Source organism: Pan troglodytes, chromosome 22 (assembly GCF_028858775.2).
Source record: "Pan troglodytes isolate AG18354 chromosome 22, NHGRI_mPanTro3-v2.0_pri, whole genome shotgun sequence".
In the NCBI taxonomy this organism is placed as follows: domain Eukaryota; kingdom Metazoa; phylum Chordata; class Mammalia; order Primates; family Hominidae; genus Pan; species Pan troglodytes.
Window position 1 is genome coordinate 38608671 of NC_072420.2, and position 17299 is coordinate 38625969.

Below are 17299 nucleotides of genomic sequence, written 5' to 3' on the forward strand. Positions count from 1 at the left end.
AGCTCTCTTGGCTGTCACCATGTAAGATGTGCCTTTGCTCTTCTTTCATCTTCCACCATGATTGTGAGGCCTCCCCAGCCATATGGAACTGTGAGTCCACTAAACCTCTTTCCTTTATAAATCACCCAGTCTCAGGTATGTCTTTGTTAGCAGCATGAGAATGGACTAATATGTAATGCAATTGGCCATCTTATGGAATCTTGGGGTGCTTTAAGGGGACAGAGTAATTGGATCTGTTTTGTGGTTGGAATATGAAGCACAGATGACTCAATCAGATTACCGGTGTCTGAAATGACATGAGAAGAAGCCAGGACAGACACACAGGGCTCCTCAATTTATCACTCTCCATGTATAAGTCTTGCCTTATTTTAGCAATATCAATAGTTCCTCTGGAAATTAAAAACAAAACAAAACAAAAAACGAAGAAGCAACTTGAGTCCAGATTCTTTACCTGAAGAAAGAAATGAACTGCAACAATACTTGTACATTGCAAGGGCTCAAGTAGTCAAATGAGGTTATGATTTTTCACCAGGACACCCAGGGTCTGTCTTTAGTGCTAACAGCCTCCTGACACCTATTTTGTAATAAAAGGACAATTTACTTTATATTGGTTGAGAGTAACCAAAAAACATCCAGATATTGTTGAATAACTGATCATTTTAAGAAAACCTTATTAATGCAATGAAAATATTGGGGGTTTATTTGAAAATGGCTGGTGGGGTTTAATTAAATTCTCCTATCCTACAACAGTTTTTTGTGTTGCTGAAACCACAATGTGATCCTTTCTATTAGCTGCTCTAAAGTCCAGGTTTCACACTTTTTGTGGGTGGGCTATTGTGAATGACTTTGGTATTGTTTGGGTGATTTATAACCCAAGGATTTTCAGGTGAAATATACCTTCTGATGCTGGATCCCATGTTCTAGCTATTATCCCAGTGGCCAAGATAACCACTTTGTACTTCCCATGAGAGCTGAATCTCACAAAAGACTCAGCCTTGCTAACTTAAAATAAACTCCACTTATGCACACGACAGGAATAGAGAAGACTATCTCAGTGGTGCAAGCCAAATAAACAATTTCCCTGAAAAATAAAATTCATTGACAGCAAGGTATTTTTGTTCATTTTTTTTTTGGTATCACTTTGGGGTCTTGAAAAAAAATTATCTTCACTTACTTAGAAGTTCTATACTGACCCACACTTATCACTATACTGAAGTAGTGGGCTGTGCCATAAAGGTTAAGTTCCACGTAAACCCCATTTTATTTTTTTACTATAGACTCCTTGTTTTCATGGGGTCTCCATTCATGCTGTTTGGGAGCCAGGCTAAATTCCCAGTGACTTCTATCAAAGCATAAGTGAGTTTTACTTCATGGGCAGAGAGAAGGTTTGTAGTTTGACAGATATGGCTGAATGACTAGGAGATGAACATCAAGCAACATTGTTTTTGCACAGGAGAAAAAAAGGAGTCTTGTCTACTCTCTGCTCCAGATCACAAAATAAAATGGTCTCATCATATTCAGGATGAACAAGTTTCCCATTCACAGCAAATCCCCAAAAACATGCTCTTAAACTCTGCCAGCCAAAACCTTGCACATGAAAGTGACAAGACACCACAGCCCCTATCTGGCTGCTGCAGCAGCTCACCTAGCTCTCTGCCCAGCACCGCTATTTATTCACTGGAACAACCTCAACACTCTGCGCCTGGACTGCAGCCACGTGCGCTCCCTCTGGCCCATGCAGTGTGGTGTGAGAGCTTTCTTTGGGCGGAATCCATCATCAGCCTGCTCTCTTGGCTCATGAGTGATTATCTGCTCTCAGCACCACTGATGACACTAAAGCAGGTCCATTTTTCTATTACTCATTTACTGCTTCACACATGCTTAGGGCTTCTTGCCTTCTGATCAGTGTCCTAGCTGTGTGTCCTAATCCCAGTATTTAACTCTGTCTTGCTCATGACTGACAGATTAAAATTCCTGTATTTCCTCCCACTTGCCCCCAATCAAAGCAGTCACTTTTCCAAGAGCTATGAGCTCATGTACCATGCCGATGCGCGGCGCTCTGATTTCCATGGTGTGGTAGACCATACCCCTGCCTGATCAATCCTCATTGCCAATACACCCTATATATATGTAATGGCAAAACCGCAATTACTTTTGCACCAACCTATAGGTGGGTTCCTCATAGGAAAGCCCTCCTTTCTCCTGGGAAAACCTTACTAAGCACTAAAACGCTACTGTTCTTCCAAGACTCCTTCACATTTCCCCACATCCCTGGATGTTTTCTGCAGATACCAGCCCTTATTAATGTTCTCCTCCCTCACTTAAACTCTAGCACCATTCTCTTGTGTAATGCTATGCTTCTTTGTGTACATTATTGTTTCATCAATACTCTCATTTTCTAAGTTTAAGGCCTCTGGGAACTGAAATCAGGGCATTTTTTCCCCTATGTCCCCTTGTCTTCTTTAGGTAGTAGGTACTTAGCAGAGATTTGTCAACTGACTAACCCAAGAAGCTAAGACAATTCTGGACATAGCTATGAAACGCCAATTTCTGGCAATATGAAGGTGGTCAGGAGATGTTTAGAATGAAAGTAAATGTTATATAGTTATAACTGTTCCTCACTTGACTGCATGAAGGTCTGCTGTGGTAAGCCCTCTATTCAATTTTCTTTTTTTTTTTTTTTTTTTTTTTTTTTTTTTTTTTGAGACGGAGTCTCACTCTGTCGCCCAGGCTGGAGTGCAGTGGCGCGATCTCGGCTCACTGCAAGCTCCGCCTCCCGGGTTCACGCCATTCTCCTGCCTCAGCCTCCCGAGTAGCTGGGACTACAGGCGCCCGCTACCACGCCCGGCTAATTTTTTGTATTTTTAGTAGAGACGGGGTTTCACCGTGTTAGCCAGGATGGTCTCGATCTCCTGACCTCGTGATCCGCCCGCCTCGGCCTCCCAAAGTGCTGGGATTACAGGCGTGAGCCACCGCGCCCGGCTCAATTTTCTTAATATGGCTTTTCTCAAGAGTACAACATTCTTATTCACTGATAGCATCTTTTATTTAAAGGATAATAAATGAGACTATTAATTTTGAAAAGAACAAATAAACTTCAGGATGGATTAACTATAATTCCAAAATACTAAGCAGTTTATTTAAATAACCTGCATAACAGAGAAGCCCTTGCTTTGTGCTCATAATCTTTGCAACTTATTGTAATCATGAGTATTTTTTCTGATGGACCAAAAGCTTTTTGTTTTTGCTGTTTTTCCCCCTTAGACACTGAGTCCAGGTTAAATCTGCCTCTGCAGTGGGCATTCTGGCATTCCATTTCTAGTTGTGACCCTACCTGGCTCTTGCATGAGCCTGGACTTGGAGGTCTTTATTGTGGGAAGAAGGCTGTGAGAAGGGGCATTGTGTCTGGGTTCCTCTTTAAGCAGATCTGAGGAAAACCTAAGCCAGTAGCTCCCACCCTTTAGAGTGCATCAGAATCCCTGGAGGGGATGGGCAGATGATTGGCCCTGTCCTCAGGGTTCCTGATCCAGTAGATTGGGGGGTGAGCTTGAGAATTTGCATTTGTAGCCAGCTCCCTGGTGATGCTGCTGCTGGTTCAGGGACACACTATGGGAACCACTGACCTCAGCTGACTTTCATCAGCTCTGATGCCTCCTTTTGTCCACAGAGACCCCCAACTGTGGCCAGTCAAGGAGACATGTGGAGTGTGGGCTTGGGCCCAACACTCCTTGAGTGCTGATTAAAAAAGAGGGCCACCTAATGCGGCCTCTCTTCCAATGACAACACATAATGTCATAGGTTCTTTATTTGCCATCCTCTTTCTGCCCTCTCTTTATATGCTTTACTGCTGTGGGCCCAGCCACCCCAGGAGGGCTAATGAAAATTTAAGAGGGTGAATATGTTTAGGGTATTGACTGGTGAGACCTCGGGAGACAGCTGAAGAGGAAGGAATCTACCCCATTCGTTGCCATTATTGAAACTAGATTTCTTGAGAGGAGGAATTATATGTTAGTAGCACTATATTTTGCACGTTAGAGATGTCTAAAAATCTGAAGTGTGCTCTGCCTAACTCGTCATGGAGTCTTGGCTCTGAAAATGTTGTAAGGTGATGCAAAAACCTCCAAAGAGAGATTTCATTCCTTGTCTTTTGACTGAAGGTAGTGTGTTGACAACAAAAAGCAAGGGTAAAGCTTTTCCATGAGCAGTGAGTCCTGTACCCTGCCTCTTAGTCATGTGATGCTGCTTAGTCATATGATTACTGCATTCCAGACCTGCTCTCATAGACACAAGGTTCGTGTAGGGGCTGAGATATCATTTTTGGTTAAATGTGATTCATTTCTTTTATAGAGAAATGATGGCTCCCTCAGTCATAAAGCAATGGCCCCACAGAGTGGTGAGGTCCAGTCTGATTTGTTGACTGAGCCTGAAGGGCATCGCTTCTCTCATAGCCATTAGAAGTGCTCTGTGTTGGCAGAGACTTTGAAATACATACACTCCAACCCCAGTTCCTAGCTCTCTCAGCTTCTTTATGCTTCTAGTGACAAAGAATTCAGAGCTGTGTAAATGCAGAGAAGACAGATCACATCACCTCTTCCCCGCTCTGACTACTGAAAATGCTTTCTTATATTGAACCAAAATATGTCACTTTGTAGCTTCCACTGCTGGGTCCCACTTTTATCCCTTAGAGCCCAGCAGAACAATTATAATCCTTCCTTCATCTTCAAATATCAAGGTGCCTGAAAACAACTATCATGCCTCCTCCCCCACATATTCTCCAGGGAAAACACTCCTAATTCTTTCATCTACTCTAATATTACATGGTTTGGACTCACATACTGTCCTGCCTATTCCCTTCTGCACATAGATTGTTGGATTATATCCCTTTTAAATTGAAATGATTGAATGCGGCAGTGAAATAAATCCTGTCCTCAAAAACATTCTCTTCATTAAACAGAAGTTCCACTATGAGACATTATTTACTTTGGAATGGCAAGATATTTGAAGAGGTCAAGAGTTTTCTAATCCAGTATTACTGCCCCATGGAAGGATTAACATGCATTACTGGTATTTACTGTTTCATTTTGATAATGTTTTCCCCTGCATGAATGTATGTGGCTGTGATATCTGAGTTAGGGAAATGGAAACGATGTAAGAGAACTGGAAGTATTATGGATCACCACTCTGTTTCTTCTGGTTCTTCCTCTCATAGTCTTCTCAGATATTTCTCCCTGACATTTCTCTTTTCTAGGTTGTAAGTTTGGCATTAAAGCTGTTCTTTTGCTTCTAGTGAAAAGGTATGGAACTTAGTTTCCAAGTTTTCTCCTTGAGGGAAGCAGAGGTTCTCAAACACTGCTTACAAATTACATGGTCTATTTTCAGGAAAACAATGACTATTAGTAGACTAATTCAACCTAAACTTACAGCATGTGTCTAGCCTATGGACATTTAGGGGATTTAAAACAAAATGCAAATTGCTAGTCAACATCAAGTGCCAGATATTAGAAGACAGCATCTAATTCTTCAGCATTCTTAGACACAGTGTGGGTGTAATTGTCAAGATTAGAACATTGCTTTTGAGCATGGGTTGTGAAGTTGGCTTTTCTCCTTTGTGTCTACTTTAACAGATCAGCTAACAGAAATCAAACAATATGTATTTGCATCTCTTTTGTTAAGAATCATCTACACCTACTCCAAAAGTCAACATATCCCAACTAATTTATTTTAAAAAAATACACCACTAAAGAATGATTCAAGGGCACCAGGAAATATTGTCTCTACCAGGAATCTTTTCACCACTGGGACAAATCATTTCCTCTGCCTTACTCTATCCTGATTCACATTAGCTGTATTTCTTTGCTGCCAGACATTTATATTGGGCATGCATACCAAAGACTCCAGTGTGTTCACCCTACCAGTTTCCCTCCTCCTGGATATAGAGCTGAACTACAATTTGCAGCGACTCTTGCAGTTAGGTATGACCATAGAATATGAATAGGAGTGATATACATTACTTCTAGGCCCGGATCATTAAAATCTTCTACATAATCATCGACTCTCCCTCTTTCCTTGTCTGCTAGTTGGATATCACCACTCAGCAGATCTTAGAAGCCATGTACTAAAGATGACAAAGTGTCCCTCAGCCTGGGTCCTTGTACGGCATCAACCAATTAGATTTATGTGAATGAAAGAAATCTTCTATTTTGTTAAATTAGTGAGATTTAGATATTTTCTGTTTCAAGAACTTTCTAATTAATACAGTATACACAGGCTCATCAAGAACTGAAGTTAATGCCACATTGCAATAAATGAATAAAAACATCTGCTATTTTTAAAGTGCCTACTTTGTGCTGGACACTGCACAAAGAACTTTTTTTTTTTTTTTGGAGACAGAGTCTCCCTCTCACCCAGGCTGGAGTGCAGTGGTGTGATCTCAGCTCACTGCAACATCTGCCTCCTGGGTTCAAGCAATTCTTGTGCCTCAGCCTCCTGAGTAGCTGGGACTACAGGCATGTGCCTCCACACCTGGCTGATTTTTGTATTTTTAGTAGAGATGGGGTTTTGCCACTTTGGCCAGGCTGGTCTCAAGTCATGTCCTGGCCTCAAGTGATCCACCCGCCTCGGCCTCCTAAAGTGCTGGGATTATAGGTGTAAGCCACCGCTCTTGGCCTGTGCTAAGAACTTTACTTACATTATCACATGAATCCTCATAACATCTCTGAGGTATATGTTGTTATTATTACTCTTATTGTTATTATTTTATGATAGGGAAAGCAAGGCATAAAGTTGATTAAGGTCACATAGTTAGCATAGTGGATTATATTATTGCCTCCAATTATTCTCTTCCCTCTCTGAAAGATTAGATGTCTCTACCTGTTGCTGCACGGCTTGCAGTGCTTCACTGTGGGAGAAATATACATCTCCTTCCCATTGATCATTGACACTGGTGTGACATGTGAATTGTCTGGTCAATGGAATGTGAGTGGATAACTTGTGCCATGTCTGAGCAGGAATGTTAAGGGCCATTGCTTAACTTGGGAGTCTCCTTTTCCTCTGGTACTGGGATAGAGTGTTCCAGACCAATTCTTGATCTTGAATTCCAGAATGAAGTCACAGGAGCAGAGCCACAGCTGACCAGCAGAGGCATAGTGCTCCAGAGAATAATACGCCTTTGTTTTGTAAGCCACTGAGATGCTGGGGTTGCTGTTACTGCCCCAAACTTGGCAAAAAATGGACAGATACACCTAGACCTTGATGCAGATTCAGTTAGTGAGAAACACCAGAGCCTGTGCTCTTAATCACGGAGCAACACCGCCTACCAAGCACATTGTCAAACTTGCACAATTCCTGCTAGATGATACAAGAGAAATTTAAAGCATCATGAAAAAAATCAATTCTTATCCTGGATAAGAAAAAAGTAGATGTCTGTAAGTTTAAAGAGGAAACTGCCACAGGATTTAAACTTAATTTATAGATATGTCTCTCACATTGCATATAATACCTTCAGATTTAGTCCCACAGAACAGTTGTTGGCAAGGACATGGATCTTTTTAGCCACAGATGCACTTTCTGGTTCCTTTTGTAAGGATTTCATGTCGGAAACCACATCTCTGTGACTGGGAATAAGACCGGTGATACATGTTAGCCAAAATCTATTCACTAAAAGAATCACCAGTACTGTATGATTCCTGGTCCTAAGCACAGCCATACAGAAAAAATGAGAAGCATGAGACTCAAGGAGATAATGGGTTTAATCTGACTTGGATACATTTGTATAGACATAAATTAGTCACTTGGTTAAAATTTAGGGTTAACTTTACACATTGTAACTGGGAAAATTGATTGATGGCCTTACTGCATTCCATATAAAATCAGATCTGAATGACCATTTGAACATTGCACACTGCACAAAATCATTCTCTGAGGTTTTGTTTAAACAATGATTCAATTTAGTAACAAATAAATAAATGAATATTTACAACTGATTATAGCAGGTATGATTAGATCAAAGCTATAGTTTAGAGAGGATACAGACTATTCTTTTAATGATGAGACCGCTCTTTATTTGAGGAAAATAATTTCACTATTATTCAATGTTATTAAAATGAAAGCAAGTATATGTATATTCTAGTACTTTGCCAGAGGAAATTCAGAATACCATTAGAGCACTAACTGCAATTGTGATTATCTCTTCTTTTTATTGGAGCCTAATTATTTCTAGAAATAATTATTTAAAATGCACTTCAAAATGTATTTTTATCCTAAACAGCTACATTTTATTCTTCTATCTCTCCAAATACTTTCACTAAAATTAAAAAGAAAACTCTAACTCAACAAAAGTGTTTTGATGATTTTTCAACTTAACTGCCAATTTCCCCCTTACTGGTATTACCAAAGTTAATAATTTTGTAAAACTCCAGAGTGAATCAATTCTCTTTTGGTACTTAAATGCCAATTATTAAAGATAAAATGAAGAAACAAGAAATGCCATCTCAATAAGCTATAAATCCAAATTCACTGAATTTAAACATCTTAATTCCACCAAACTTAAAGTTCTAATACAATGAACTTAGAAAAACCAACCTCACTTTGAAAAGTATTGTCAGTTTAAAGCTGGTAGCAATAAGTAACTGCCTTTTCCCCTCACTTTCTTCTTTCCTCCTACTCTGCCTATTTCTGGTCCATTTCCATTTCCATTTCCATATTACTTACATATCATTTGATAAAGGAAGAACTGGTGAAAAAGAGAAGAGCTTCACCTTATCTGCCTGCCTTTCCATAAAGAGCATTTATCTTGTTTTCATTAAGGTTTACATGGTCAACATTAAACCCTTGAGGACAGCAACATTTTCTACCTGTGAAAATCAGTGAATGGGGTTAAGATTCCATAAGGGTATTTTATTTTTAATCTCCAATGAATTTTTTCTATAACTTCTTAAATAACTATTCTAATTTTTTTCCCTATAAAGTAGAGGTAGACTGAGATGATAGGGAGGAATATGAGACTGAATTAAAAGCCCTTCTATATTCTCAAGGAAAATAGTTCATGTAAGTCCTATGTATTAAATAAAGACCTGTCTCACACAAGGGAAAACATACTAATGTTTAGGCAATATCTAGATGAGGTAACTATTGTTTAGGCAATACCTAGAAGAGGTATCAAAATGATTTTTTAAAATAGCAAAATGGAACCAAGTGAATGGGGGCGAATTTTCACAAGTTGCTCTCCTTAACAAATCTTACTTGAAATGAGTAAACCAATTATTTTGGAGTATGCTATTGACTGAAAAGGGCATAGTGACACTTTGTTAATCAATTAGCCACCCAGGAAGAAAGCAAGTCATAGTTCGGTGAATAAGCACTGAATATGTGAGCATGGAAACTACCAGAAGTAAAGATTATTGACTGAACAATTTCATATACCTAGATTATTGACACTACCCTCCTTTTTAATTTATTAGAGAAATTGAACTTTAGAACTCAGAAATACATTACTTTGTTTATCTAACAGTCTATATTCTCGTATAGCTTCATCCTCATAATGAATGTCTACTTCCCTTCTGCTGATAATGTCAGATGGAACAAGGCCAAGGAACAGCTGTGTTGTTTAATTCTCCACGCGTCACTTCTTCTGTCTACTTTAGGTAGCAACCTTTTCATAAACTAAATTATGGATAAACTTGTCAATACCTATCAGGAACTGAAATGTAAGAAATAGTGTAATAACTCATCGTTTTGCTTAGGTTTGAAATAGATTGCTCTGTCTTCACTAGCAATCATTTGAAAAGACTGGAAGGTAGAAACACACTGCTTTAACCACATCCTGAGTGCTCAGCATGCAATATCTTTAGAAACAACATGTCACACTTGGAAAGCCCAGCAAGGAAAACCAGGATCATAACTTGTTTACCATTAAAAATAACAAACCAGAACCAGCTCAAGACCTCATGCACAAGTGCATCCACAAAACAGGAAAGCAGCCAGGGATATTGTTGAAGCTTTATCAACATTTCCAACCAGTTGCCAAACCTTGACTGGGCTCTGCAATTCAAAGTATACCTTGTAACACCTGGATGGCACTCTTACAGGCATTCTATTTCAAATATGACTGTCACCTTCCTGTATTATTTTTCCTCTTCATATCAGTGACAGTTGTGGTGGTGGGGGACCTACTACCAAGGATGAGAGCAGGGCAAAGACCAGCTTCTCGTAAAGTGAGAGCAGAAGGGCTTGATGGACTTACCTGTTTTCCCTGTATGAATGTTGAAATGGAACTTGAATGGTAATAAATCCTCCCCTCCTGCAGTTTCTTCCTTGTTTGTATTAAGAGAAGTGACTCCTCTCGGTTTCCTACGACTGCAACCTAGGAAATGTAGCCACCTTGCTCACACGCAGGCTTGAAGATGTGATCACTGGCTCTCATCTTGCTAACAAACTCTCTCTCCTTTTCGGAAGCTCACCAGTGTTGTTTTGATTCCTTCCAGTTCTAGACCGAGAGGAAACTATATCTCCACCCTCTTCAGTCCTAGGACCCTTAGAAAGAACTTGGTTGGGCCGGATACGGTGGCTCACGCCTGTAATCCCAGCACTCTGGGAGGCTGAGGCAGGCGGATCACAACGTCATGAGTTCGAGACCAGCCTGACCAACATGGTGAAACCCCGTCTCTACTAAAAATACAAAAATTAGCCCGGTGTGGTGGTGCGCGCCTGTAATCCCAGCTACTCAGGAGGCTGAGGTAGGAGAATCGCTTGAAACCGGGACGCAGAGGTTGCAGCGAGCCGAGATCGAGCCACTGCACTCTAGCCTGGGTGACACAGCGAGACTCCGTCTAAAAAAGAAAAAGAAAGAAAGAAAGAAAGAAAGAAAGAAAGAAAGAACGAACAAACTTGGTTGGCTGGCCTCTCGCTGACCAGGGTGCTTCCACAGCTCCCTTCTGCCATCTATGCCCAACAAAAAGTTAAAGAGAAGAGCGTGAGAGGGCAAGGGATGCATGCTTTTGAAAGCCAAAGGGACTCAGCTGAAACTAGCAACCCTCGTCAGAGGCGGATCGGTGTGTGTGTGTGTGTGTGTGTGTGTGTCTGTGTGTCTGTGCGCGCGCGCGTCCTTTTTCTCCCCCTGAGGACAGAATCCTGTCTCCACTCTCAGTTCAGCTCAGGTCTTTCCCTGTCCCAGTGTTCTTGATTCTGAATAGGCCCTCTGATGCACCGCCATGCATAAAATGGATGGTTTGCAAGCTTCTTTGCCTCACGTAATTCCGTGGGTAATTTGATATCCAGATTCTGCACGAGCCAAAGACTCATTTATTTATAGAAAGTGATTGACCTCCAGCGACCAAAGGAGTGGGTACTGCTTGCTGGGGGCTGCAGACAGGTGAGGCTGCACCCTCGGCGCCTGGGCTCTGGCCTTGGTGCTGAATCCGGAACCCGCTGGGGAACCACCACCTCGGCGGCCCCCAGGCAACTTTCGGGAGGTTTCAGGGGCACCCGGCCAGCTCTGGGCGCCCTCTCGAGCGTCGCCGTCAGGGAGTTGGGCACAACCGATGCCCTGGGACCCGCCACAGGGCACGCGGCTGGCGTATTCCTTTGCCTGGAGCCGGGAAAGTTTTGTCCAATTTTTTCCCCCTATAACTGGAGCTGCGGTCTCCCCTCCCACCTGGGTCGCCATGGAGACTCGAGCTCTTTTTCTTTCTCCAGGCAAAATGGGCGAAGCTCAGTTAGCTCAGCCCTGACTGTAGCAAGCCCTTTTTTCTCCCTAAGCAGTTCCTGGGCATCACCCTTTTCCGTTTTTTTTTTTTCAGCAAAAGAAAGGCAGGCAGGGAACAGGGCTAGCAGGATGTGGCATTGCTCCCTGTACCGTGGGGCTCCCCGGGACCGACAGACTTTGGATAACAGCAGTTGGGAAACACTCTAAACATATAATACATCTCCAACTCCCAAACACTGGAGTTGTGGGTTTTTTTTTTTTCTCTTCCTTTTTTGGGGGGTTGGAGGCGGAATTCTTTGGAAAATTCTGGTATTTTTTTTCTCCACTAACCTCACCCTCTGTGGCTGTTTCTATTAAGATATATTTTCCCCCTGACAATCTCTCCATATTGCACCTAGTACAACAGATGTACCTGTGGATCCACTGGGCTTTTATTGGGTTTTGGGAATACTGATGTTATTTCACTTAAAAACTAATCCAAGCTTAATGTTTTGATGAAAATGAAAATATATCCACAGGGAAGCAAATATCCACAGCCACCCAGTCCTCTAAATGCCACACACATCTCATTTTATCTAAAGCGTTTTTTCTTCCCTTCCAATTACAAAATAATTCAGTTTACTCCTAGGGAGATCTTCCTATTCACTGTTTTTAGTCATGCTAGCACATCTTCGGTTTTAAGGATAGAGAACAGTTAGGAGTTACAGTATTCTGTTTCCCATTCTCCGCATGTTTCTCCCCAACCCTCACTTTTCCTCCCTCTCGTGTTGTCTCCTCTCCTCTCCATGCAAAGCAGAACAAGAAGACTGCCTTCCACAAAGACAATAGGCTTTTCCCAACTGTAAATGACTACATCACAAGCTGCACCTGTCAGTTAATCAGTGCATTTAGTCTTTGCCAGCGGATGTTGAAATGATGTCTGCAATAACTGACTGGGTTTCTGCGAGCCCAGGGATGCAGACCCCTCCTCCCCCCGCCCCCCGTGCGAGTTTCAGTCGCTAATGAAAACCGTATGAAACAGATTCCCCTTCTGTTATGTAACCGGCTTCTCCCTCGCCTTTCGGCTGACTTGGGCACAATGTTTCTCATGAGAGTGGAGATGCCTGCGGCGACGGCGGAGCTGGGGAAGGGGACGCGGGGACCCGAGAGCACGGAACGCCTCGCCCAGGTGGACGCCAGCTCCTCGCCTGCGAGCAGCTCAGCGCACCGCTTACCTGGCTGCGGACGGGGTGGCTTCACTCAATCATGATCTCCTCTCTTGAAACGGAGCAAGACTGAACAATTCACTACACGACGGATGGCGAGGGAAGGAAATGCAAAAAAGAAAAGGAAAAGAAAAAAACTGGAATCAGATGGTCAAATTTCACATCAGCCCCGAGAGGCTGTTAGGAGACTCCATTCTGCTCGCGGCTGCTCCGGCTCCAGGTCCGGCTTCCCGGCGTCCGCGGGTCTCCACCCCTCCGCCCGCCCAGCCTCTCCAGCCAGGTGCGGCCGTCTCCGGACTGGCTCCCTCTGGCCGAGCGCGGAGAGCAGGGCTGGGCGCTGGGGCCAAAGGAGGGGCGGAGGGGCGCGCGTTTGGGCAGGGACGGGGGAGGGAGACTGGGTGGAATGAAGTGGGGAAAGATAAGAGTGGCAGAAGAAAAAAAAAATCCCCGGTTAGGAGAAAAGTGGTGGACCACGCAGAGAGACGTCATGAAATCCGCAGATTCAATGAATGCTACTCAATTCCAGCCGACTGGCTGAGCCCCGCTGGCAGCGCACGAAGCGACGCGGCTCCGAGATAAAAGCGAGCGCAGCGCCGCGTGCTGGGGAAAAAGCCGCACAGCGCCGGCGCGGTCCGGGAGGAAGGGGCGGGGGCGAGCAGGACAGAGCCACAGACCCAGAGACGCCCACCCCGCCGCCCATGCCAGCTAGCGTGTCAGCGCGCCGAGGACCGGGCTTGGTGGGGGCGGGCTGGGCACAAACCAACGTGCATCCCCCGCCACTGGAAACGTGGGTGCTCCATGCTGGGGGAATCTTTTGGGTTTCGGTCCCCGACCCCCCAGTCCCAATCTTTCTCCCCGTGCCACTAAGTAAGTTATTCCCGGAGAAACGCCTGGAAAGCAGGAAAGAGCCGAAGCTCGGGGAGCAGTTTTGTCTGCTGGTTGTAGGGGTTCGGCTTTTAGGGTTTTGTGAGATAAGGAAAAAGAGGCTCTGGGCACTGCCTCCCACCGGGCTGAAATCCGTGAGAGGCAGCCCCGGCGCGGGAGCCGGAGCCTGCACCGCCCAGAGGGGGCGCAGCGAGCAGCCGGGACGGAGGGGAGGGGCCCTATCCCTGAGCTTTGCTTGCACCTGGTGGCGCCCCAGCCTGCTGCCCCATTCAGTCCCTTCTGTCCTGTCCACTGCAACTGGGAACTGGTCCCGGCTGCTGCATCATCACCCCACCCTTATATGATGTCTCTGGGGTCACTGGAGACAAAGAATGGCCTTTTCCAAGAATGACCCAGGCTGCCTTCAAAGTTGAATTTGTCAGGATAAGCCCCTTAGACAAAGGTCTACTCCACTCTTTGAATCTAACTTGCTTTGTGCTGTTATTCCAGGGGCCCCTCATAGTGCTCCCCTCTTGCACCCCCTCTTTTTCTTATGGTCATCAAAAACAATGGTTCTACATCTCCAAAGTCTTTCCATAAATTGCTTCTACCTATGAACAGAACTCTCTTTTATGCTGTCTTTTTCCTAGGGATGAATGGATTGACAAATTGTAAGAGCAGCGAATACCATTGGCTAGTAATTTTATAATGGCCCTTTCAATAACTGGCTATTCTTGTGCTGCTTTATGAAGTGGCTTTCCTTCCACAAGGCACAGAATCTCTACCTCAAAGAAGGTGACCTTATTTTAGAGAGAAGGCTTATGGAAACCTCTTATTTCCAAGATTATTTTATTCTACATACATACATTTTAATTAGCAATTCAGGTCCCCTCAAGAATGCTGTCTGCCCTCTAAAAATGACTGTAATATGGAGAGGTGTTTGTGTCAATTTGCATCCAAAGTCATGTAAAAGTCAACCGTACACACAGCCTGTGAGCTTGTATTTGCTGTTGATTTTCCCTAAGAGGTTGTAATCTGACTTGCTATTGCTTCTGAGTCATATATCCCATATACAGAAGATATGAGTATGTGTCATATCTGTAGTATGTGTAATACGTGCTCCACAATGCCTGCTGGATCTAGTGATAGTGTTAGAAAGAAACAAAGAACAACTGAACCAAACAATCCCTGAGAGACCAGGAATACAAATGCAAGATGCAGGATTTCGGTGGACACAGCCTTAGAACATTAAAAGAACAACCTATGTTGACTATAGTTGTGTAAAGGGCATTCTGTTTAATCTGTGAAGCTGCTATGGGTATGCCTGCTAATTTTGATGATATATACTTTTACCAGTAGAATGATTTCACAAAGTGTCTTTCTTACAAGATATTAGACTAAATAAGAAAGTCAAGAGTTGGAAGTAACCTATTTGTCTCCTTCAAATACTTTGAAAACTCCCCTACTTGAAACAGCTGCTGGGGTGATGTGGGCAATAGCACTTTGTGAATGGCATAAGAGCACGTGTTGAATGAGATGGATCCCATTAACACAGCCTGGGATTTGATAAACACCAGAGACAAGAGCAATTGGCTTAACTGAATTCATTCATTTATTCCGTAGAGTTCTGATAAAGTGATCTGCATGGGTGTAACTAAGAAACTGCAGCCACATCTGAAAATCAGGCGAGCTGTGCTTCAGAGCTGCAAACTGTGGCTCGTCTGAGCTCCTGAGAGCCCGGTCTCTCAAACTACATTGTGTTTAGCTTGTCTGAAATCTCACTTATATATCTATTTTATGATTTCAGATGAAGGCAAGGCCTGGGGGAGAAGATCTTTCAGGGTAAATCAGTGCTCCAAATCTCACAGTGACTTTTATAATTGATTGATTATGTCATACAGATGAGACTGGTTTGTCTCCCACATATAAAGCTGTAATGGAGACTTATTAGCTAGTAAAATTAACAAACTGAATTATCTTGACGGGGTGTCATTTGTTTTGGGTAATCTTGTTTTTCTCTGTCATTGATTGCGGCAATTTATAAACCATTCTATCTTCTTGGCCCATGTGTAGATCTGGCCTTGCCTTAGACAGGCTGACGCCAGAACTAAGATGGTTGGGAGTTTTTGGTCTCCACCCTTGGGCCAGTACTTGTTTTAGATTTAAGACCTTAGCTGTTGTGGGTCTAACTGTTAAGAGACCTAGTTCTTTTTCAGTTTCACTCCCCTGCCTGCTTTCTCCACAAAAACCCTACCACAGATAAACAACATATTTAAAATGCAGAGATGGGAACATAAATTTTAAAAAATTTATTTTGTCTATAAAAGGACATCTTAAAGAGTATCAAGAGATAAGTGTTAAAATTATTCTATTTTACATTTGTACTTCCTGTGTACTGAATGTGATATAGGAGTTAAGAAGCAATTACTTAGGCAGATAGTAAGGGTATGGGAGTCCCAGGTAAGGCTTTTCTTTTTAATGAAAATCAGCCCCAAATAATTTTCTAAGAGAGCAAGCAGCCTGCAAGCTGGGAGCTTGCACAGGTGAATGGGGGCAGGAACTAAGGACTAAAGATGTTAAATAAGGCGGTCCGTCTTCCCGTCTCTGTTAGCCACGTGTACTGTAAACAAGCAGACAAGATGGTGCCAATCAACTGGAAAGTCCATTTGCATAAGAAGATTAGGGTGGGGCAACTAGCCTTCCCAGCACACTATGTAGACATCATACCTGAGTGAACCAACCTGTGAGCCCTCTGTAAATCAGACACCGCCTTCTCCAGCCTGCGTATAAAATCTGCTGCGGTCCTCTACCTTCTCCCTTTTCCACGTGTCTCTTGCTCGTGAGGAGCTGCTCTCCCCTCCTCTCTCCTTTCTTCTATTACACTTTCTGCTCCTTAACCCACTCACCTGTGTCTGTGTGCCGAATTCTTTCTCAGTGCATGACAATGAACCCCAGGGTATATACCACAGACAGCAGTAGCCGCTTCAGATGGATTTCATTCATGTCTCTTATTTAGGGAATATCTGTAAACAGCTGTTGGTATTTCTTTGATTATAAATTTGGAGATGTATTAAGAAATACATCTTAATTCTTAAGAAATATTTCTAGGTGTAAAAAGTTAAGAATTTTTGCTAAGGAGGGGGTTTCAGAGGGGTTTTAGCTCTGAGGCATTTTGGGGCTGGTCTTTAGAACTTTAGGATAATTTAGAACAATTATTGAGTTATGCCCTTTTCCCTTGATACACTTTTATCTCCTACGCGTTTTCCTTATTTTTGTTACAGTAGGTAGCTAGTCAGACATGAGCAGGGCAGAAGAGGGCCTTCCCCACCAGGCATGCCAGGAGACCGTCAGGTGATGGTCAGGCAGTTGTTAAACTGTCCGTCTACAATAATAATTGGTCACAGCTGGCACCAGGAAAAGTGGTCTCCCAATAGACAGAAATACCTGAAGCTGGTGATCAGCAGCTTCCTGATGACATCTCAGGACTTAGTTGAGTGGGCTCAAGCATGTGGACTAAGGCAAAATGGCA

General features: G+C 43.2%; 1 protein-coding gene across 2 annotated transcripts in view; it reads right to left on the reverse strand.

Moving 5' to 3' along the window:
* The window catches only part of KCNJ6 (potassium inwardly rectifying channel subfamily J member 6), a 295076-nt gene extending 281575 nt beyond the window's left edge, over nucleotides 1–13501 (reverse strand). The window contains exon 1 of one of the 2 annotated variants that reach the window (XM_016938537.4): nucleotides 12916–13501. The gene's annotated coding sequence lies outside the window, so the exon portion shown is untranslated. Of the gene's footprint in view, nucleotides 1–10240; nucleotides 10313–12915 lie in introns of those variants that run through there. The other variant, XM_063803681.1, reaches the window with a different exon arrangement.
* Between the last annotated feature and the right edge of the window lie 3798 nt (nucleotides 13502–17299).